Raw genomic sequence first — 24,949 nt, forward strand, 5'->3', positions numbered from 1 at the left:
ACTCGCCGGGGAACACGCTCTCTTTACTTTTAAAACAAACTCTGATCTGTTCACTTTTTGCCAGATTCATTCGTTTGGTTTATCCGTCAGTTTTACAGCCTTTTTATTCTTTGGCATTATATAGCACGGCGGGTGTGGCCCTGCGTTTTTCCGCTTGTCGGGAAGGCCCGAGAAGTAAGGGATCACGTCTCTATCTCCAGTCTATCTGTCCACCTGTTAAAATCCTTCTCCTGCCCCCTGTTAAAGTCTGTCTCCGGTCAATCTGTCCACGTCTTAAAGTCTGTCTCCAGTCAATCTGTCCAAGTCTTAAAGTCTGTCTCCAGTCTATCTGTCCATTTGTTTAAGTTTGTCTCCAGTCTATCTGTCTACCTGTTAAAGCCTGGCCCCAGTCTATCTGTCCAACTGTTGAAGTCTGTCTCCAGTCTCTCTGTCCATTTGTTTAAGTTTGTCTCCAGTCTATCTGTCTACCTGTTAAAGCCTATCTCCAGTCTGACCATCTACCTGTTGAAGTCGTCTCCATTCTGACCGTCTACTTGTTCAAATCTGTCTCCAGTCTATCTGTCTACCTGTTAAAGTCTCTATCCTGTCTCTCTTTCCACTTGTTAAAGTTCGTCTCCAGTCTATCTGTCCACCTGTAAAAGTCTGTCTGTCCACCTGTAAAAGTCTGTCTGTCCACCTGTAAAAGTCTGTCTTTCTACCTGTTAAAGTCTCTCTCTAGTCTTTCTGTCCACCTGTTTAAGTCTGTCTCCAGTCTGTCTGTCCACTTGTTAAAGTTTGTCTGCCCACCTGTTAAAGCCTGTCTCCAGTCTATCTGTCCACCTGTTAAAGTCTATTTCCAGCCTATCTGTCCACCTGTTTAAGTCGATATTTTTGAATCATAATGATAAGAATTTGGAGACATATTGCTTCTTAAACGGACTTGGTAGCTTTTAATCCCTGTAGGGTTTATAACATATAGTGAATTTTATCCTGACCTTTAACCTCAGTCCTAGTAATATTTTGTAATATTGAAATTATTGATCTTAAGAGGTATGACTTTTAAAATATTAAGCATATATTTACACCGTCTGGAATTGAGACCTAGCTCGAAAGGTTGTTCTTCTGCATGCAAGCAAATATACACTGCAGTTCGAAATAAAACTTCTAGCATCAAAATGTGATCAAAAGAAAATATTCTGTTTGTCGATGTCTCCTTAATTTGTAGTTATAGAAAAAAAGCACATTAAGTATTCATTCGTCATCGTTTTAATGAAATAAGAATCCGCTGATACCTCTATTTATTATATCATTATAGCTTTCTAATCCATGTTTTCAACAAGACAGATCATCGAGATCATTTGCGAAAACCAAGAATCGGTAAAATTATTGGTTTAACTTTGCTTTTCATGTATCATTAATTCCTTGGTCTTTTCTTAATGAATATTGATTAAGTTGTACTCACTGAAATTGCTAGCGCTGTTCAAGTTCATTATCATAGGTCACACCTAGTTCTATTGGATTCCTACAATTCAACGTTGTCGTCTTTCCTCATCAAGTTTTTTTTTATTATTAAACATTAAAATTCCTATGGAATTAGGACACCTTTAAATTATTCCACTTCACAGTGAATTCTTAAAGATTCAAGCACACAATGCACTTGCCTTCTGCTTTGAAAAAATATGTACCATTGTGATGGTACATATTGTTGTTCTGTACATATTGTCGTCAACGTCAATATATACATACCTCTACGAAAGCCCAGAAGGCTTTATACCTCACTGCACATTCGTCGTCCATCGGTACATATTGTCGTCAGCGTCAATATATACATACCTCACTGAACATTTGTCGTCCATCGGTACATACTGTCGGGCAGATAAAATGTGCCGAAACGAGCCTTTGCTTCCTCCTGCATAATGGATGAAAATATGTACAGTTTTGCATCGGCACATTCTGTCGTCGGCGACAATATGGACTGTGAACATTTGCACTTTTTGTCGCCGATAGGTCGTTTGGGGGAATATTTTACTAAAGTCGTGAAGAGAGAAAGACAGGGATTCACACACACACACACACACACACACAGAGAGAGAGAGAGAGAGAGAGAGAGAGAGAGAGAGAGAGAGAGAGAGAGAGAGAGAGAGAGAGTCTTTTGCAGATAGATAAGTTAACTAGTTGTATTATTTATTTAGCATTTTTTCGCAATGCAGATTTTAAGGGTGATGCCACTTTTTCTACAGGCAAAAGGGACATTTTTTGAACGTCGAATAATGACCGGGGGTCATTTTTCGACGCCGAAAAATAATTCCCGGTCATTATTCTACGCGGGTAATTATTCGTCTTTACAACACGCCCTCTTTCAAGTGGAGATAAATAACAATTGGTAAAAATCTAGAGGCAACTTTTAAAGAACCACTGTTTTGGATAAACATATATAACCATTATTTATTCGGAAGAATTCATTTCTTATTGTTGATTAATGCATAAAATTCAGTATTTTAAAATTTAAAAACTTAAATCTGTACATGTCTGCACGATGCAACGAAAACACAATCTACCACTTGCGTATATACTGGTAGCTCGAAAACAAAATCAATAGAAATTTGAAATTTTTAGAAAGTGGCAAATTAATTAATTAGGATTGATGGAAAAACATTTTTGGAGAGGCATGATGCTAGAATTCTAGCAGTCGACTCCCACCACATAACACATTTTACAATTTGGGAAAAAGTTTCAAATTAGCCTGCTGTTGACTGGCTAGTTTAGATTCTCCTAAGGCATACTCCATACAGTGTGAAATCCCATACGTGCATATGCATTAATAAGCTAAGGGATTGAGTGTAAAATTAAAAGAAAACCACAATGAAGCATTTAGTTAGAGATGTTATTCTTTTTAAGATAAATGATAAAAAATGGTTTGAGAAGTTTAGAATTAAGAAGGAGACTGGTCTTTTTCGTCTATAAAAGGCTTACTAGAAAGCTTTCTCCATCAAAAAAACCATAGATGAACCATTTAGCACACATTATTTGCTTTTGCATATGAGTAAACAGATTTGCACCTGAATATTAATAGTTAGTGTCGTAAATTATAGGATCGACATGCACAAAGCCGTTTTGGAGACTTTTACCTATACTTCGACTTGTTATTAGCTCTCTGTCCATGAGAATAGTTTGCGGATTTCTTTTGAATAAAACTGGATTTCGATTTTCATTTATCTTTAGTGCTTAATCCAGTCCAATGATACTCTATAGAGAAGAAGTGAAATAGTATGAAGAGCTTTATATAGGCGTATAGCCAGGGAGATAATACTAATAGATTCCAAATTTAAAAAAAACCCCGCTGATTGATGATTGATTCAATCATTTTTTATTTAAACGTAATTGGACACACAAGTTGTACCATCTTAGACTGTTCTCTTCAACATAAAGAAAATGAGTTTTAAGACACATAATGTACAAAAACAAAGAAACAAACATGCAAACAACCAAACAAAGAAGCAAAAAAAAAAAACAAAACAAAACAAAAAACAAAAAACAAACAAACAAAAAGAAAACCAAATGTAAACTATTAAAGTACAGGGAAACAAAGAAATAACAGGTAAAAGAGTATAAAGAAAGGGGGTTAGAATTGAGAAATGGTTACATTGGTCATTGAAATACACGTCTGTTGTACATAGAATCAACAATATTATTTTGATATTTCACATTTGGGTCCGTAAACAAGATTATCTCAAGGTCTTAGTATTCGTACTTTTTTTCTCATGGTGTAAAATAAATACTTTATCATTATTCTTACAATAAAGAAAATAACAAGATGTGTTTGTGAAACACTGATGACCCCGTATCTGGCAAAGGTAAAAATTTCTCAAATTCAAGTTATACTCCAAGGTCAAGGTATAGAGATCAAAATTGTTGGTACCAAAAGAAAGGTCTTGTCACAAGGAATACACCTGTGAAATATGAAAGCCCTAGCATCAACCGTGCAAATGTTTATTTTTTCAAAATTAGGTTAAACTCCAAGGTCAAGGATAAAAGGTCAAAGCTGTTGGTACATAACGGAAGGTCTTGTCACAAGAAATATACAGGTGAAATATGATGCCATAGCACCAACCGTTCAAAAGTTATCGCCAAGGTTAAAGTTTTTCAAAAGAAGGTCAAACTCCAAGTTCAAGGTCAAAGGGTCAAAATTGTAGGTACACAGGGGAAATATTTGGATACACCTTTGAAAATGAAATCACTAGGAACAACCATTTAAAAGTAATGGCCAAGTATCATGGACTATAGTCTGAAGACTAAGAATTGTGATTTATTTAAGTGAGGGATAATCATAATTTTTTCGGGATTATAAGTAATACCGGTCACCGTTAGTCAAAAACTTAAGAATATAAGGAAAATCTGTTTAAAATCATTTTAGTTGTTGAGAAAACTTGCAAAGAATTTGATGAAGATATAATCAATACTGTCAAATTGGTAACCGTGTGAAAGTCGTTTTGCCACCACTGTGCTTTAAAAAAGAGAAAATCGAAATTGTCTAGCAAATACTTATCCATATTCTATTTAAATGCTTTTCTTTGAATTTCGCACTAAAGCGTTTACTTTTGCCTTCAACCATTCAAACATTTTGTATTTAAACTTGAACAATAGTGAACCCAAAAATATCTGCATTTATTGAATTCAATAATGACAGAGCAAATTATTCCTGGGATAGAAGAGGTACACGGTCTGGGGGTGGAATGCTTGTACTCGGGGTCAATACTTAGTGGTGGTGCTTGCTCTAGATCTCCGGGATTCCTCTGTAAAAATAGCAAAGGTTACATGAGAATAGGAGGAGGATCGCCTTCACCTGATATCGTGCAGTATACCATATAGATTCCTATTGTCTTGTGTGAGAAGAGCAAATAATTCAAACATTACCTCAACAATGAAATATCGGACAGTGGGGTCTTGAGAAGATACAATCGTTAGTGTCGCAGATTTTTTTTTCTCCCTCTTACTCTTTTCTCTGAGAAGCGAGCGGGTGATCCTCAACATATGGTGCAAGCCCCCGAGATAACTCGTTATACAAGGATAAATAAATCGAGGGATATCGAGACCACTCACGATTTGTCTGTCTTCTAATAAACGATGGAATATTCTCAAGGACTTCCAAGCATCCAGGATTGATAGAATTAGCGCCGAGTCCGAGTTAGCTGTGATGGTGAATTAATTCTGTCGAGAATATAGCATTTCTTCCAAGTAAGTTACGGAAATTATCTTTCGTTTCATTATATCATTCATTCTTGATTTTTTTGTTCGAATTTTAAAATCACCTACAGTGGTGTGAAATATTTCAACATGAATTTGTCATCAGAAGCTTTGCAAACATTGGTTAATATCATTTTCTGCCATTTGAATTACTGATTTTTGCAAGATTTTCATAAAAGTAATGTTCTATACAACTTGTATCCCTATGCAAGCCTATATACTGCAGTAGCAATGAATATATTTGTCGACTAGTAGAGTGTATAGGATGTCGGTAAATTTCACATTTATCTGTTTTCATTTCCGTCATAAAGAGAATACGACAAAACTCAAAATTACTGTACATCTAATTAATGAGATATAAACATGTACAGCTCTGTATATCTTTAGTTGTTTATAAGGACCCACGGTTATGTTACATCACATGGAGGCATTTTTGTTCTCACTCCAGGCAGCGCAAAATACAGCATTATCATTTACCGATTTGTTTGATTATAACGTATAAAGCAAACGCAAAATACACTTTTATCATTTACTCTGTACATTGTATCTTGTAATTTTGGTGTTTAAACAGTCTGTGCTGCTCTTTTGCATTTTTTTCTTACCTTCTCGATATACCCCGTAGAGTACTCAGGATGGTAGGTCACTTAGTAAACGATATCAACTATATAATAGGCATCAAAAGAAAAATAAATATCTAGAGGAGGAATAAGCATTTAAAATGACTAGTCGTGTTAAATGCGTGACCTTGAATTTTTTATCAAAAGAAAATCTTTTATTTATTTTAAATCAAGACATCCGCACTTTGAAAAATTATTTTCCTAAGTAAAAATAAATTGTTTGAAATAAATCAAGCAAAGACTTGTGGTCGATTGTTGTAACAAATGAATTTGTCTACCAAATCCGTACCTTAAAATCTTACCTAGAAACGAGCAATCGTTGTAAGTAGGAAGACCCCGGAAGATTTAACACATGTTTTATTAAACCCATTTCTTTGTTCTGGCCTTTCGACTGAAAGAGCTTTGTAAATCTAGTTCTATTTTCAGTCAGTGGAGTGAATGTTTTTGTCGACATGGGGGTAATATTAGAAGACTAGCGTGATTTACACCGAAATAAATATATACGTAATTGCTCATAACATATACCATGTACTTTTAAATGTCTCCCTTGTGTTGATTTTGTCTTTTTTGTTAGTTATCTATGGTTTGTCCATGTCTTGAGTCTTATATTACCTTTGCAGCACGATATGATTTTCTTGGTATGATTGTTTGATCTTATTCAGGCAGCTGCAGAAATAGTGTAATGCAGAGTATTAACTTCTACACGCTAATGACAAAATGTCAGAATTTAATCCCAGCCCTTAATCATAGCCAGCATCTAGATGTTGTCATCCCGCACTCAGAGATTTCATAACGTCCACAGTCGATATCATGATTTAACCAATGAGTTTTTAACATTTGATAAAAAATGTAATGTTTTTATCTGTAAAAAAATGTTCTAGCTCAAAAGTCATGGAAAATATACAAAAAGGAATACCCTTCGCAGAATCAGCAGCAATTCCTGTTAAGTTTTGAAATAATTATTAATTAAAAATTACCATGGGATTTATCTCCTTGCAGCAAAGTTGAAGGAGATAAAGTAACGCGATTGAGTGTGTGTTCAGGCCCGCAGAATGCGGGTGGGGATTTCGTCCTTGTTATAGTTTTAATGTGTACATTTTCATTTAAATGCTGGTTGCCCCTCCCACACACACTTTTTGTTGCTGTGAGGTCTAGTACTGGTTAATTCCAGCGTTTGGAAAAAAAATACTTATATAATTAAAAGTTAGAGAAAAGCCTATATTACATCCCCCCTCTCATGAAATTGTATTTGGAGTTTGGACAGTTTACGTACGTCTTGTCAGATTTTTTAAAGGGAGGTTATCCCCTCTAAAACCGTTGCTAGCCTATTGTTAGTGAGTGAGTGATTGCGTGTGTGTGTATAAACGAAAAACGATGTGCTCTTTTGCAAGGGAATGCTCCACTTTGCGGTAACCTTGTAGGTCAGTTTTTCACTGATAAATATGACAAGAAAAGTCTCATATACCTAGTACTGTAAACGTAATGTTTAACAGAAAAAAAACATCCTAAAGTTTATTGATGAGACATACATGTATCGAATACTGCAATGCATTCATACACGTGTATATATGTATGTTTAAGCATTTCCCTTACCAAAATAATACGATAGTAAACTATAGTGATAATTTTGACACGTTGAATACTATAGTTAACTATAGTGATAACTTAAAAACACTTTGATTTACTATAGTTAGCTACAGTAAACTATAGTAAACTATAGTTTACTATAGTATTTTTTGTTAGGATTGAAAACGTTTAATGGTGCTTGCTTTATAAAGCTTAATCTGAGGTATGTCTATCTATCTGTTCATTTAGATAAATAACCGGTTGTTTGTCTGTTTGAACTTTCATAACAACAACGGGTACAAGTTTCTGCATGTAAAGTCCTTGTTGCCACAATTTGAGCTCAATGCCGATTCAATTTTTATGAAAATAGCAGTACTTCTGATTTTGCAGACTTTAAATTAATATATCACCTTTGTATGTAGTCTTAAGGAAGTACAGAAGTTATTCTCTACCTTAGTAGTCCACTATGTAGTTTTTAATTGTATACTTTGTATTGTTATACTATATAGGAACATATTTTAATTCATATGTTCCTTGTATCAAAATCATAGTCTAAAAGGAGAAGTGTATGCCCTCGCAAAAAAAATTCTAAATGACATAAACCTCTGAGCATGGTTTGATATAAAACAGTTGGCACCACATAGGTGTTTAAAAGAAACCCACTAAAACTACTTTTTAAAAATGCATTACTGTCATCCAATACGACAATTCTTCTCTTAGATGTTTGAAATTTGACTAAATATTTCTCTTAAAAAGAAGAAAAAACACAAGTCACGAATTCACAAATACACAGTGTAGATTTTAATTGAATTTATAGAAATTTGACTTCAGTTTGTGAAATTTTTAAAGTTTTATGATTCAGGGTTTACAGCTGAATTCAACCTATATTTTCATATCTTAGTCCAATGAATGTTTTCATTCATGCTGTATTTACATTATATGTTCCCAACCAACGGCTTGTTAGTATGTGTCACTGAATGCAACACAGATCGTTATTCTTTAAGTATAGGATTGACGTAAGCACATCGATACAAATTGTTCCTCAAATCAGTCCAAGAATGAAAAATAACTTTTGAATTACTTGCTGTTGAGTCAATAAAAATATTTATGCATTTAGAAAAAAATCTTTAATTTAAAATACTGCCAAGCTTATTTTTAATGTTTAAATGTATAGTTTCTAAAGGTTGTAAAAACAAACAAAAGTAAAAAACGAATTTCCATATTATTAATCTAATCGTTCGGATTCGGTGGTGTTCATTTGATTTGATGAATATACATGTACATTCATAAAATATACTGTTATATCAGTCAGTTGAGGTGTTTGCTTATAATCATTTGACACCTTAGCAAGCAAAACCCATTGCAAGACTATCTAACAAATAATTTAAATCTCATTACTAAGAAAATTTTGAATTATGAAACTACCCAAACATCGTGCATTTTAAATAGCCATTTTATAGAAGATTGGGGTTTTAGACCCCACCTTTAAAAAATCGCTTCTTATAAATTACCTAATTGTTAATTACATGGAATATTTTCTCAGTCGCGAAAATTAATATTCGCGAATTTATTTGAAAGTGACGAATTGCGCATAAAATTTGCAAAGTTGACATGATGTGGGAGGATTCAAACTTTGCACTATCATGGTATATCAGAAAATGAACTATGTATGAAGGATGTATACTGAAGAAAAGTGAAGTAAACTCTTAACCAACATATACACAAGACATCTGGAATAAGGAAATGAAAAAATACACGAAAAAATCCATGACCTGGCTACCTGGTTTAGACAAATATTTCTGAAAGTCAAATTATCGGGCCTAGTTAATGCTCATCTTAGCTATCTGTTTAATAATAATTTCTACCTTTACTGATCAATCTGATTTCAAAGAAGCCGATGATAAATAAAATGCATTATTGCCTATAAATTATGGTAAAGTGTACCTTTCCAAATTTTGCTTTGAATCTGCTGTATATAGAAATCTTTTTGTCAAATATTCCATGTGGGAAATCAAACAAATGCTCAAATGCATTGTCTATTTAAATTTATGAATCACCATAAGTGATGATATCTTATATCTTAATTGAAAAAAGAAATGAATACCGCAGTAAATAAAATCAATTATATCTATCAATAGCGAGGGGTAAATTAGGGGTCACTATTTTTATAGAAAAAAGTTTATTAGATGTCAGTAATTAATCGTCGTAGTTTGTCGACACAATGAAAAGTTTGACACTTCATTTATTGCCAATAAACAATTCAGATTTTAGGGCCCACCCGTCATTTCCTTCAAGGCCAGGTAGAAATATGAGCTACAATCAAACAGAAGGAATCCGGTAAGACCCTTAAATCCCGATTTATTACCTCGGAACAAGGTTGTAATTGGCTTGCTAGCCTAAATATAGAGAGGAATTATTTACAAACATTGCAGTCATTTACCATCCAGTAACTCAGATTGAAATTCAAACAATTTTACGGCAGATGTCAATTTCGCATAGTGAATTTAAACGCTGTATCAGATTGACTGCAAGTTTGATAGTTTCCATTCAAATGTTTCTTTTCACCCTCAATCCAAATTATATCTAAGTAATATGTAATTAGGAAGCATTAACTCGTCAAGACGTCTATATAAAATGAGAAACAAAGCAAAATATATTTTAAGAAATCAATGAAAAATTAAATAGCAAAAGGAGAAGGAAAAAAATGCAAGGAGTAAAAATCAGTTTTAAATGCTGAAATTTGGGACAACCTGTGACAAATGGAGAATCTGGCCAAAAAAGTTTACATACCAGAAGATGCAAAGCACATTTATATTGCAGGCGATCAGGGGTTTATTGCCGTATTATGTAATAATTACATAGGATTCACTGTTGTCTGTTCTTCTAAAGCGTCCATTAATGTAAATTAAAATGCCAGAAGTTGGAAGATTATATAACTTGTTGGAAGTACAACACCACAGAAAGATAATAATTTTAGGAAATCTCTCTGGGATTCAGACAAAAAACGTTTTGTGCAAAAGTAAATCCATTGAGAATTAACCCCCTTTATTTATATATATATATATATATATATATATATATATATATATATATATATATATATATATATATATATATATATATACACGAATTTTCCGCCATTGTTTTCACAATGAATTGTCGATAGATTTTGCCATTTACCCGATCATGACAAGGAGCACCTGACGGGAGTGACCGGTCAACAGGGGATGCTTACATGTACTCCTCCATGGCGCTTGATCCCACCTCTTATTTCAGAGGTCCGTGTTGGCTCTGCTCCTGCTCATAATTTGAATAATTGTTTAAGAATGACCATTGTTCTTTATTTTCACATTTCATAAAAGACATTTTAAACGTTTTTGTTTACATTAGCTTATAAGAGGTCGACGATTAGAATATTAACAATAAATACCTTTTACGAAGTGTAACATGATTGTACCTTTTCTGTGGTCCATTTTACTTCAAGTAGAGCCTCAGTAAAATTCTCTTTGCAATTCACCCCTTTTATCGTCTATATACAATGTACATATTAATCAAGTTAAACGAGTGCACATGTTCATTTTAAAAAAATCTCTCAGGTGAACTGTGTGTACCCTCGAAAACAACGTCTAACCTACATGTACTCAATAGAAAGAACAACCCCAAATACATACAAATACCCCCAAACTATCTATTATTGATGCAATGAAACCCTTCAATCCTGAGAAAAGCGGTGAAAATATTTTCTATTAACAAGTTAATACTCGAAAAACATTTTTCATGTTTGATAAAAGCAATTTAAAAAGCCCTCTTTACTACTATACACATGTGTTAGTAGTTCGATTTTCCACCGACAATTGCTGACGAGGGCTTGTCTGTTTTTGTTTGTGATGAAAGTCAAATATTAACCCTCTACAACTACTGTTGGTTTAACAATGTCCTTATACTCTGTCCCCTTTTGAGAGACACCGCAGAATAGAAAAGAAGTATTCAACCCTGGTAGCATTCCAATACTTCAGTCCTGCATCCGCTAATTGACAAGGTCTGGCTGGTGTTTGAACGATGTAATTGTTTTTATAGTGTTCTGTTTTTGTGTGAGTAAAATTATAAAGGAAGGATCTTGTTATACGTCTATGTGGGAAAGCTAAAGAATGGAATTAATGAACAAGTTGATGTATTGATCTTTGGAATTTTCATAGTTCAATTTGTTTTATGGGATGACGGAAGAAAGAGTATTTCTGGATCAAAATTAATAAAACTGTAAGTATTTGTCAATCAATTGCCCCTAATCATGGAATGTTTTCACAAAATTTCGTCAAAATCAATAACATAAAAACTTACGACTTTTCAACTCTGTATGCAACCATTCCCCGCGATAAATTAAAGTCCAGGCTTTTTAACATCATTGACAACTGCTTTTTCAATAAAAATGGAACTCGTAAATTTACTTGCCTTAGTTTGTCATGGTACCTTGTCATTGGTCATTTCCAAAATTTTGTTAAATAACATTCTGATTGTACACACAAGTACTCTGAAGTTGATATTAAAAAGATGCTTGAGTTTCTGATTGACAATATCTATGTGGTTTTTGGAGACCAGGTCTTCTAGCAATCTGTTGGAATTCCCGTGGGTACCAATTGCGCCCCGTTGTAAGCACACCTATTCATATGAAGCAGAATTTATTCAAAATCTTATACATGAGAAAAAGAAATCTCTTGCTGTGGACTTCAACTCGACATTTAGATATATCGACGACGTATTATCAATTAATTATAGTTACTTCCATTCAAATGTCGACACAATACATCCCAGTGAGCTTGAAATTAAAGATACCACAAAGTCTGACACATCTGTTTCATATTTGGATATTTTATTAGAAAAAGACGTTAATGGTAATCTAACAACAAACCTTTAAGATAAACATGATGACCTTAACTTTTCAATCGTCAACTTCCCTTCCGTGTTTGCTATGTATTGTTTTAATGGACTTGAGCTTGAATACTGTCCGTTATCTCCATATTTCATTGGTTATATTTTTAATAAAGAGGGGTAGTCAAATCGATTCTTCCATTTTGCTTCCAGGACACAGTGGCATGGCCTTCTTTAGGTGTCTGGATAGGGGGTGCGGGGAATCTAAGAAGGGTTCCTCTTTCTCTAAGCAAGAAATTGTATGATAAATGGGCACCATTATGGTGGGGACTGGTCCATTCCTCATTCTTAAAATAATGAATTCCATAATATATCAGCTTTACTTTCAACAAATAAGTAATGAATTTATTTTTGTTTCAAAAATATCTTAAAGCGTTTCTTTTTATAGTAAAAATATTACTGATCCAAAACTTTGGTGTAGAGATTTCGACAGTTTTAAATTAAGCAAAGAATTAAATCTCTGACAGCCTATATATAAGATGTATCATTTTTCTATTTAGCCAGCAAAGTTAAACGTATTTAAACAACCTCTGTCACTGGGTCCCTCTCTACATACCCGCTATATCGTACTCGGTAGATAGTCTAATGTTGTAATGTTATCTGAGGGAAATATAATTGTAGATTATTCGTTTGAGATATAATTGTGTCAACTGATAGTGATATTTTTATTGAGGAAACTAAATCCGTACACTTTTATTGCAAAATTGATACTTGACGTTTAATGCAACTTTCTATTTTGAATATATTTAACTTGATTGTTTCCGCGTTATTCAAGTATCTACTGGAAGGCAGAAATTGGGTTTAAAGTTTTTTTCTTGAACCAATTTTACGGAGTATCACGACCAGGTCGGTATATAACTACTATAGATAAACGCATTTCGTCGACCCCCTCTGTCTATCTTGTTCTATAGATAAATTGTAAAAATTGTACACAGAAATTTTTGCAATAATTTTTTATCAGTCAAAAGGAAAGCATTCTATTATTGTGCATATTTGAACATTTTCGGGTATCAAACTTAAGAGCATATTAGCATTTAAAGTATATCGGATTTGGGCTTGTCATAACCAAATAAGAAGTAGAAATTAAACAACTTGATCTGCAGTTTTAGTGCAGTCAAGTTGCTTTAAAAATCACGACTGTCTGTTCATGAAGAGTTCGACGTACATTTATTAATGAGATTTGTGACGGTACATTGTGTCGCTATGTAAATATGTCGTCGACAATGTGTACCTACCCTCACTGCATATATTCTCGTCCATCGGTAGGTACTTATGACGTGTAAAACTTTGCATTTTTAATATACTTCTCTTGTGTTATCTTGGATTAATCCTGTGATTTATATTCAAATTTGAAAACTGTTTATTAATATTCGTAAACTTAATTGGATTTTATGTGCAATATTGTAATTTATATTCAAAAAGTGATATCTATTGTGATTTATTTCCGAAATCTTGATTCATATTCCAAAAGATGATATTCATATTGTAATTTATATACAGAGGCTTGATTCAGATGATTCATATGACATTATTTGTTATTTTTATAATCTTGTGATTTAAATGCGAAAAGGGGATGTTCATATTTGAAAGAAAGTTATCTCTATGAAAAAAAATGTGATTTATAGAAGATAACATTATGTTTAATATGCGATATTCTGTATTTATATTTGAAAATTTGTCATTAATATGCAAGAAACTTGTGATTCATATTAGATAATCTTGTGAATGATATGCGATAGTCTTTGATTTAAATGCGAAAAATAGATATTTCTATTAAAAAAATTTTGTTACATATATTTATATGCAAGACCTTGTGAGCTTTATTCGATAATCTTATGATTTATATTGTATTCAAATGACAACCAGATTTCACAGAAAAAATCTAAAGAATATTGCATATGAATCACAAGATTTTGAATATAAAAAGCAAGTTTCAAATATGAATATCAAGTTTTTGAATAGGCATATTACCTTTTAATTATATTTATCAAAAGTGGTTACATCATTTCATATTTATTTCAATTTAATTATATTTATCAAATTTAATTTAATTCAATTTAATTATATTTATCAAAAGTGGTTACATCATTTCATATGCCAATTCCAGATCTTGTTTATTGCTCGTTGAACAGAAATCAAGACAGGAAGTCACTAAAATGGGAGGGATTACATCGCGGTCACGGGACAGTTTGTGTTTTCACGCTGGAAAACTCCGTAACAAACTCTGAAAATGTTGGAGGAATTAGGAAATGTATCAGAGGTTTGCCGTGCATATGTATTTAAATTGCACAGGAACTTTTCCGAGTTAGAAATTCTATATTGGACGATGGGCGACCTTCTAGGAAATAGATTAATAGTAAAACTCCTGTTATAACCGTTAGTAACGTCATTAAAAAGGGATGTGCATTTCACTATTGCAGAGCTTGTGAAAGCAGAGTCATGTAGTAAAACTATTCTAAGACATCGACAAACTAATTTGACTCAAATAATTGGTAGGAAACTACGTTGTAAGTGTAAATTGGTATAGAATTTTAAAAAAAAAATAATGGATAAGGTACAACAGATTGTGTGTATGTGTGTAAAATGAAGAGGTGGAGTATTTTTGACAAATTGTTATGAGGTTTATGTTAATGACGTTACGCTGATAAGAGTGCTTCGTGGTGACTCTTATATATTACAGGACGAAGAACGACATTTTAACACGTATTTTCTGAATGAAAAAGGTGAAGATAGCGAATAGTAAATAATACTAATCTGTAAACACGGATCCCCGGAGATTCTAGAGGTGTGATCAGGTGTCTAGAAGGAGTAAGCATCCCCTGTCGACCAGTCACACCCGCCTTATGTACATGTATTGATGAGGTAATCGGAATATTCCGCAGTCAAATTTAGTATAAAACAAAGGCGTAATAATTGGTAGATATACGTCAGCCAAAATACGACCCAGTGATGGGTTATAGGGCATCGAATAAGTTGGGAGACGTAAACACCATATGCAGGTGATAGTGGAATATTACTACATGAATAAGGAAAGTTGACGATTGAAAAGCTGAAGTCATCTCGTTTGTCGAACATAGTTGTTTACTGGCCCTTATCGTCTATAGTCAGTAAAACATCCAAATATGAAACAGATGTGACAATCACTGTGGTATCTTTCATTTCGAGCTCACTGGGATATATCGAGTCAACGTATGAATGAAAGTAACCATTGTTAATTGATAACACGTCGTTGTTATATTTGAATGTCGAGTTGAAGTTTTCTTCCTCTCATGTAGAAGTTTTTTTTCCGAAATAAATCCTGTTCTAAAAGAACATAAAAACAGGTCGATTAATAAAGGAGCACAAATAGTGTCTATCGAATTCCAGCAATATGTTGGAAAACCTGGTCTCTGTAGGCTACATAGATGGTGTCATGAGGAACTCCATAAATATAAATAACAAGTTTTTGAATAAGAATTTCATTTCAAATCACAAGATTTTACATATGAATCAGAAAACAAGATTTTGAATATAAATCACAAGGTTTATCAAATATAACTAGATTTGTATATTAATGTAACGTTTTATACGCCATACATATTGACACCGGCAGCAATTTTTTAGTCCCAGGAGAATGATTAACAAAATATACCTTGCATACAGGGATGTCACTATGTTGAACATTGGCACAATTTGTCGCCAATGTTTAATGGGGTCGGGGAGAAAGAAAGATTTTCAGGGGAAGACCATTAATTCTGAAAGGGGGGGGGGTGGCTGGCTGGTTTTGGAAATAAATTATCTCTCCTTGAAAATGTTGAAAATAAATCATCTGTCCTCCACTGGGAAGAAAATAAATAAGTTGACCTTGATTATTTCTGTGCGGCAAATTTTTTCCCGGGAAGAATGTAAGGTAACTTTGGTCATCTGAGAAATAAATATTCTTTCCTGCGAAGGCATGTAAGTAGACTCGACAAAATTTGCCCCCCCCCCCAATAAAATGGTCGCCCCCTATGTGCATTTTTATGAATTTATTCATAAAGCATAATGCAACTTGTATATTGATATGGCATTTCATTGCAGCTGCTTCTTTAGAGTTGAAAACGAAAATTGTGCACAAAAACAATGATTTGTCTTTTACTGACCATTTGATCTCATGAAATCTGAAAATGAACAACTTTTTTAGTGTGCTTACATGTATGAATAAAGAAAGAGAAACTCGAACTATTATAACACGCTTCATGAAATAAGTCTTTGTGATTCACATATTTTATAAATTCCATTCACAAAACTAAAAGATAAACCTTCCTGAAGTAATCCTTACCATGAAGTGCCAATATGTGTAGTGAGAATATGCAGATATTGTCGCGGACGACAATATGTATATTTTCATCCAGTAACAATACATGTCGATGGACGACAATATAAGCAGTGAGGGCAGGTGCATATTATTGCCGAAGACAATATGTACAGGACGAATATATGCACTGTCACAATATTCATTTTAAAGTAAAATCTAGGCAATTTTGGTTAGTGTTGGGCCTACAACAGTTGAATCTCCACTTCATGCCAAACTTTGAGCAAACCTTATACATAGTCTGTTCCTTTTTGATGTAATCATGAAACATTCGTGCTTCTGAAAGGAAATGAAATTTATCAGCAGCCAAAAGTTTTTGCATTGCTAATATCCTACCTTTTAAAGTTTTTGTTTAACGCCTTCTCTGTAAATCTCTGATCTCGAGAGACCTTGGTTTTGCGAGACCAAAAACAGTTACGTTTATTTGCGAGATATAATCACTGTATATAATATAATCACACGAGGTCGGTCAGTGTTCGTTATCTTTACATTTTACAAATTGCATGTTACACTTGAATATTAAAAGAGTCAATTTTCTATTCATCAAAGAAGTATTTTCGTTTTAGTGACAGTCTAGTGAAATACCACCTGAAAATTTGATTTGAAATTGCTTCCACTTAATGACAAAGTGATAGTCATGCGTTTAAGTTGGTGATCTGGACAGTGTTAAGACATTTGCAAGAATTCCTCTAATAAATAACATCGAAATCGCTTCAGAAAAAAAAATAACAAGATTCCCCCCCAAAAAAATGTGAGAGGAGCAGACAATCAGCAGATAACGTACATTTCTAGTGCTTAACATAAATCTTAATTACAGGTAGACATATATATCTTTGATGATATTTTTACACATTAAGCAGGATTACTACAGCTGTTTAAACTTTTCAGTTAAGTTGAAAATTGGAGAGGAAAGGAAGCAAAATTAATGTTCAATTGAGAGTATTTAATGATGTAAATTATAAATATTTCGTTCCTTCCTCTTGTTAATTAGTGCAAGTACGTTACAATTGTCTATGTGTTATATCTAAAATACATGCATATCGTGGCAAATATGATTTTCAAAGTCTACATGTCATATGATTACATCTAAAAACAATTAAGAACAGACGGATTTGGATAAATTTTTCCTGATTTCTTATCGTAAGTATACTAAAAATAAGTGATAAATAATTTAAAATAACCGTCATACTCTTCCTTGTTTTTCCTATAAAAATTAATTAGAAATTAAGAACAGATCTACAGAATGATACAGTAAGCTTAGTTTAAATTAAAAGATATGTCTCCTTATTCAGTCAATTATTGAGTTTTGACGGGCAACACTATTTTCAAGTTTGAACTGATTTCAGCCATAGGGTTACAAAGTTATTGCGAAGTTAATATTTCGTGACAATCAGACGTATAAACCCAAAACCAATACTTAACCCCTCAAATTTGGAGACTTTAATTAATGAATACATAATATAACGTGGAAATTTCTTTTATTGGACTTAGCAAGCTTTAGTGATTGCTGGTGCATTATTAAATAAGAATTTAACCAAGAAATGATAATAAAAAAATCCACTTCATTTTTCTTTATTAGCTACATGTTAAACTTGCATTAACTGTTGACACGAACTTAGACCAGGATAAGGGTACCATACATGCAAAGAAGGTTATTCAAATATGACTGGTTCTGTAACCCCCTTATTAAGTCAACATCTCCAGGAAAAATACTGCATTAAAGTAACCTTTTTCAAAGTTCTCAAGTACCCACTAAAGGTCCTTTGTAAACATGATAGTTTTTTGCAGCTTTTGAAATGGTAAAATGAGATGTTTAATTCACCTTAAGATTAGTAAGACTTTTTAATATAGTCATCTCCAAGTAAAGAAATGAAAGAAATGTCTTCAATTTTCATCATTTGCTTTGTTCATTCTTTCAGCATCTATATAAGAAAACAAATCCAGTACGTATAAAAATCCCTTTCTATCTCTTCTCATTAACAGCTTTTCTTGGAAAATAGGCATCGTCTGTCACTCAGTATCACAGGCAATGTAGAAAAGCCTCCACGCAGAATGTGAGCCATTTCATTGACGAGTCTCAGATAAGGTAGGGAAAACTAAATCTCTTTATAGAGACATGCTGTATAAATGTGTCTAAAATCGGATCTTAATATAATGAAAGATTTATAATTCTCTTTGACATAATCTTGAAACTGCCTGTACTTAGAAAAGAAACGGTAAAGATCTACATGTATATATAACTATATTGAGAGAAGCATGGATATTTAATGTCATATGTCTCTGTCCAGAACATATTTTGTCTCACTTTAGTCTTTTTGAAGAGTACAATATGAAAAGAAAAACCGCTGAATAATTACAATGATACAAAAGTCAACTTTACTCAGACCATATGCCCATGGCTCTTTGAAGTTAACGTTTAACTTAAAGAACTTTTGGAATTAGTATTAATATTATTATAAATCGACTGAAAGTGTAATTTGAAATTGAAATCTTGATATGCAGTAATATTCAATGATTTGTGATATTTTTCAATTTATTGAAGTGAACTGGGAAAAATTTGGGATATGCTTCCCCGAAAAATAAAACATTTGGAAAGAAATAAAATCTCATTCTAACCTACCTCATATTTACATAACATGTTAATTGATGAGTGGAATATTACCAGAGAAGACATTGATGAAAAAATATTAATTAAATGGATGATTTCAACTTCTCTATCGCCAACGTCCCTAATTTATGCCGCAATATACCATTACCACCTGTAAATGGAGTTCGTGTCTGCAAGTTGATTAGATACCAAGATCATGTTCTACATATGTACATATCTAAACCGAGAAAGGGTACTGACAAATAAGTTTATGACACAACGGTATCTACAATATCGTTTAAAGTCAACATTTTGCAAATTCTATGGTAAATACTATGACCTTGTTTGGAAATACGCCCCCTTCATTTAGGTCTAATGTCTCTTTCTTTAAAAAAAAAAAGAAGAAATTGTTCGACCATTATTTTCATAATGAATGTCTACAGAATACTCTGTTTACCCGATCAAAAGACAAGGGCTCAAGGAAACAAGTGATGCTTTCTCCTCAAAGGCACCTGATCCCATCTCTAATGATTACAGGAGTCTGTATTTTCTCTTATCTCAATTCGCATTGTTAAATTGGACTTTCATATCATTTCATGATAAGCGGAAAAATGTTATTTAAACTATTCATAAGTATGGTTTTGTAAAAATATAAAATATTTTTTTTGTTGAAATAGGGTGTTTCAGAAACTCGTGATTATTCCCTATATCGAGAAGGACATTTAAATACCCAAGACGCATGAAGAGTTATGTCTAAATATAGATAATGCAACGTAGATGACTTTATTTATACGACGGGTATGTCCAGCTTGTTATAACAAAACATTTAACATTTTACGTTTATTTTATGCAAAGTTTTTTTCCTAACATAGACTGGCGACCTGTAAGTAAACTTTTTTTTCATATCTATGGTCACTGTCGTCATATTGCACGAGAAAAGTTAAAACGATAAAAAGCACAACAAGGAAGACGGTAATCAATGGCAAGTGCACCTCGCACATCATTTTGAAAGATGTACATGTACTGTAGACAGCGTGCTTTAATATTTTTCAATATATAAAAATGTGTCCACTTATCACGCTGTTAAAGCAATATCCAAGAAATTCCATTGAGTTATTTCAATTTAGTTGTTTCAAGTCAAATCTGAGCCACTAATTTACTGAACAATTATTAAACGAAATGCGTATGAAAAAAATTAAATTATTTAAAATGATAGTACTTTAAGACATCGCAATTAAATAATAACATTAAATACATGTCTTATTAGTTTTAGATCACAATATCAAGGAAAACAATTTAATTCTGCGTGCATTTAAAATATTATCCATTAATTTTCTGACATTCTCTCCCTCTCTCTTTCTCTTTCAAGAGAGATGTTAGATTGTACTTCCATTATATAAGAAAAAAAATATGTATGTATATACCAGCCATTCCAGGATTCGAACTCATTCTCGGGAAAAAGATTCTTTGCATAGAGCCCACACGCTTAACCACTAGACCAGCTCCGACAGTGAAATATAATGTGTTATTTTATGTGAACATTTTGTATTTCGGATGGATAATAATTTTTATTCGATTTTTGTGATTTTCAAAAATATGCCTCTTTGAAACAAAAATCGGAAATGGCACTTTTGAAGAAAAATCCTGTCTCTTTATGCGTATATCAAATTCATTCTGTTTCAAGGAGGCAATTTTTCAGAACAAAGGGGATTCCCTATCTGAAAAACAGAAAACTTGACTTATTTTGCTATGTGACTAATTTACATTTCATTTAATGGCAAATTGGAAGACGATATGCAGTTTCTAAATATTGTTCTATGCTGTGCTGTATATACAGTTGTATCTGAAAAAATTTAAGACCGTTTCCTGTTACTTAAAATTTTTCTTTTAAACTGCTACAACTTTAGGGAAAATAACAAAAGAACTGCAACACCCTCTTTTTATCCATAGCAATCAATGCAACTTTCAGTCAAAATATGACCAAAGGATGGGTTACATGTATATTGGCAACAGGCCATTATATCGACCATAGACTTAAGGAAATGCTAATTTTAGACGAGATTTTGAAAGCCATGTAACATCAATTTTATTTGTCAGAAGATTAGATTAAATGTTGAATAAATTCAGAACATGCTCTTCTGTTCGAATCAGCTAGGAGACATAAACACCAGGTGATATTGGAATATAACTGCGGTGTCGTCGATGGAAAAGCTGCTCATCGCATTTGTCATATACAACTTTGTAGTTAAGTTGTTAGTTGGCCCTTAAGGTATTTAGCCAGTAAAACATCCAAGTATGAAGCAGATATGTCAGACTCTATGGTGTCTTTTATTTCTAGTTTATTGGTATATATCCCTCGACATATGCCTGAAAATACGGCTTCGATATCTAAATGTCGAAATAAAGGCTACAGATACATCCAGTCTAATGAAACTAATTTAATGTTACAATATATGAATAACTTTAGATATAAAATCTTGATAAAGCAGAAGAACTTTAAAACTTCCTGTTTGCTGTCTCGAATGAATATTAAAGTGATGTTATTCGTATATAAAAATATAGTTATATATAACATTATAATATAGAGAAAAGAGAAATCTAATTTTTAATTGAAGATAATTCCTGCTTCATATTCTGTTCATGGATAAACAGAGGCAATAGTGATGAAGAATTTGTTTGAATTTGATTTTTTCTTGTATTTTCCGTTTGATCAGAGGCACAGAAAATACAAAAACTTTTATTATGATATGATGTAATTATAATACTACCACCTTAAAAATTGCTGCTGATGTTTGGCCAACGGATAGTGATGGTTGAAAGTAAGCAGAGATTTGAAATTGATAATACAAGTAATTTCAAAAGTGTTCAATAAGAATTTCAAAGTTCATAATTAGAATAATATTAAAGCAAACAATAATATCCTGTTTTACCATTAAATGTGATTTGGGGAATTTTGACGATGGCGGATTGTAGTGTAATAAAGGAAGGGAAATAAATATATCTCTAATCAACTCAAAGTTTTAGTAAAATGATAAATAGGTTTATTGCACTAGTAAATCTATCCATAGCGAAATTCAATAAAGCATTTATACTCGTAACGTTCTTAACTTTGGAATGCTCAGTACTTAATATACAATTAATTACCCCTTATGCGGTCAACATGGTAAAATAAGGACCCGAGACCTGGCCCACGAGGTGACCTGACCTGACCGAGGCCGCGTAGCGGCCGAGGTCAGGTCAGGTCAGCGAGTGGGCCAGGTCGAGGGTCCTTATTTTACCATGTTGAACTCATAAGGGGTAATCAATTGTTTTATTATACCGATATAAGTTAAGGCAATTTTTGTAAGCTTAATTACTAAAATAATCAATTACATGTATAAGACCTACGAACTGTTATCAGTGTTCCATCGGGATCGGGATTCGCTAGTGAAGTTGTTTACTTTTCGGCTGCTAGTCTTGTAAGTTTTTGCACCGCCGATTTATTAAAACACTCTGTGATTGTCAGTAACATTGCATTTTTATAAATTCACAGATACCATTCCCGACTACAATGACAATCTGGTGCAGACTTTTACTGTACAAGAGAGCCGAGTCTGCGTTCGTTGAATTTGACATTGTATTGTAACGAAAGTTAATTTCAATGAAAACGATAAATGTTATGACGCATCTAAAGGCCAATCGTGTTCCGTATCCTAAAAATACTATACATATTTTTATAACGGCAATTTTTGTAATGTACAATCATTACTGTATGCATATTTTTTTTAATTTGAATGGAATTTGGATTAACAGGTCATTTTTAGCGGTCATTAATTTTATTGACCGGTCATTATACCCCACGTGCAATGATTCCTAGGTCATTATTGCTGTAAACGGTACTTCTTGGAGTCATTATTGAGTTTAAAAGCCTTCTAAAAAGCCAATCAAATTTGAGTATTCTTAATAGAGGTATAATAATACATGTTTCTGATCAACTAGATTAGTCATGAAAGACCTTGTTTCACATACAACCACATTTTTAAATTAATTTTTCAAAAAAAAAAAAAAAAAAAAAAAAAAAAAAAAATTGAATAAAGACTTCTTTCTCTTACAATTGTTTAATTTTCAAATACAATATGAAAAAGTTAACCAGAGTATGTCAACAAACTTCCAATTCAAAATTATTAAACTTACCGATAAGAACTTAAAAACTGGCCATCAATTCTTGAGCCGTGTTCATTTTAATCAATACCAATGGCAAGAGTGTACTTATTTATAAACATACAAAAATATTTACAAGAATTTGAATAATGTTTATATTTGTATGCCATAAACATTCATAACTTTCGGACAAAATGATGCTAGTAGAAATAATATTATGCAACGTTGATATTAAATAACAGATATCTTAATTACTAACCGGATGTGTACCGGGAACTCTGGAAATACATTTCGTATACTTTGACAGCTAGAAAATCGTTACATCTTTATTATAGTACTGAATATTATCTGGTCAAGTATTAACATTGATTTTATTTTTCTCTTCGATTTGAAAATTTCCAATGATTTATTTACTGTAGCACCGACCTTATCTACAAGTTCTTTATCGGAGGAGGTAATTGAAATAGTAGCCTTCTGTCTAATCACATAGTATTTGAATAAAAATGAGTCAGAATTTTTGCTTAAAACTGCAACAATTAATATTTCTCATAAATTCTCTTGCCAAATTTCAGTAACAGATTTGAATGGTCACTAATGTATAATGTATAATGTGATCTAAACATTGATAAACATATAAAAATAACCCAGTCAGTTCCTAAAGTGGTACCATTTTTTCTCTTCTTGTGCTCAAAAATGTGACAAAATTTAAAGCAGTCGTATTACTCAGTAATTGATGGGTGATTCTTTAGTTCTTACCAAAACTAAGTCACACGGTGACAATTTACATACAGGAACATTTTGGTGTTGTATTTATTTTTCAACAAGACATGTATATAAGTAAATCCACTAACATAAGTAAAAGTATATATGTATTTGATACGCCCTTATAGTAGATTTATGTATCACTTCATCCGAAAATGGGCTTCTTTTCCATATCTGGTTTCTTGATACTGTTTTGTATAGATAACTTGTCATTCCCAATGTAGTCTGTTGTTCACTATTCTATTAACATCTGCTCCCTCCTACATTAAATGAAGAGAGCACTTGTTTCCTTGTCATTTCGTTCTAATTGTATGTCTAGGTTTTTCTACAGATTTTCAAGTTGAAGTTATTCACTGACTTCTTAAAGAAGGAACCCACCTCCAAGGAAAAAATAAACTTTATAAAGCACATATAGCTCTCATACAATTGATCATATGAGTATGTTCTCCGTGCCATTAAACGGCAAAGTAGCATGAAATATAGTTAGGTTTATTTTATCTGAATACCAGGTGGTTATAAATTAACATACAGGAGTAAAATTTGCAAATGAGCAAATATGCTTAAATGACCAGATTTGCCCACTTAGGTAAAAACCTATGTATATGAAATATACGTAGGTCAAATGAGTAAATTTCGCCTTAGAATGGGACATGCAAAGGGAAACACATGAATGTAAGTGTAAGACAATTTGTATCATATGATTTTCAAAATCCACGTGAACAGGTTAGGTTATCATATGCAAATTTGACCTGATTTTAAGGTTATCATACATTCCTTTCTCGTGTATGACCTTCT

The 24,949-nt window shown here is 32.7% G+C and overlaps 1 protein-coding gene across 3 annotated transcripts in view; it reads left to right on the forward strand.

Moving 5' to 3' along the window:
* Window positions 1-5,029: 5,029 nt before the first annotated feature.
* The window catches only part of LOC133188942 (secretin receptor-like), a 45,936-nt gene continuing 26,016 nt past the window's right edge, over window positions 5,030-24,949 (forward strand). For 2 of the 3 annotated variants that reach the window (XM_061324413.1, XM_061324412.1), the window contains exons 1-2: window positions 11,581-11,663; window positions 18,649-18,751. The gene's annotated coding sequence lies outside the window, so the exon portion shown is untranslated. Of the gene's footprint in view, window positions 5,215-11,580; window positions 11,664-18,648; window positions 18,752-24,949 lie in introns of those variants that run through there. The other variant, XM_061324414.1, reaches the window with a different exon arrangement.

Source organism: Saccostrea echinata, unplaced genomic scaffold, assembly GCF_033153115.1.
Source record: "Saccostrea echinata isolate AGI-Se365-2 ecotype Australia unplaced genomic scaffold, CSIRO_AGI_Sech_v1 ptg000016l, whole genome shotgun sequence".
NCBI classification, from domain to species: Eukaryota; Metazoa; Mollusca; class Bivalvia; order Ostreida; family Ostreidae; genus Saccostrea; species Saccostrea echinata.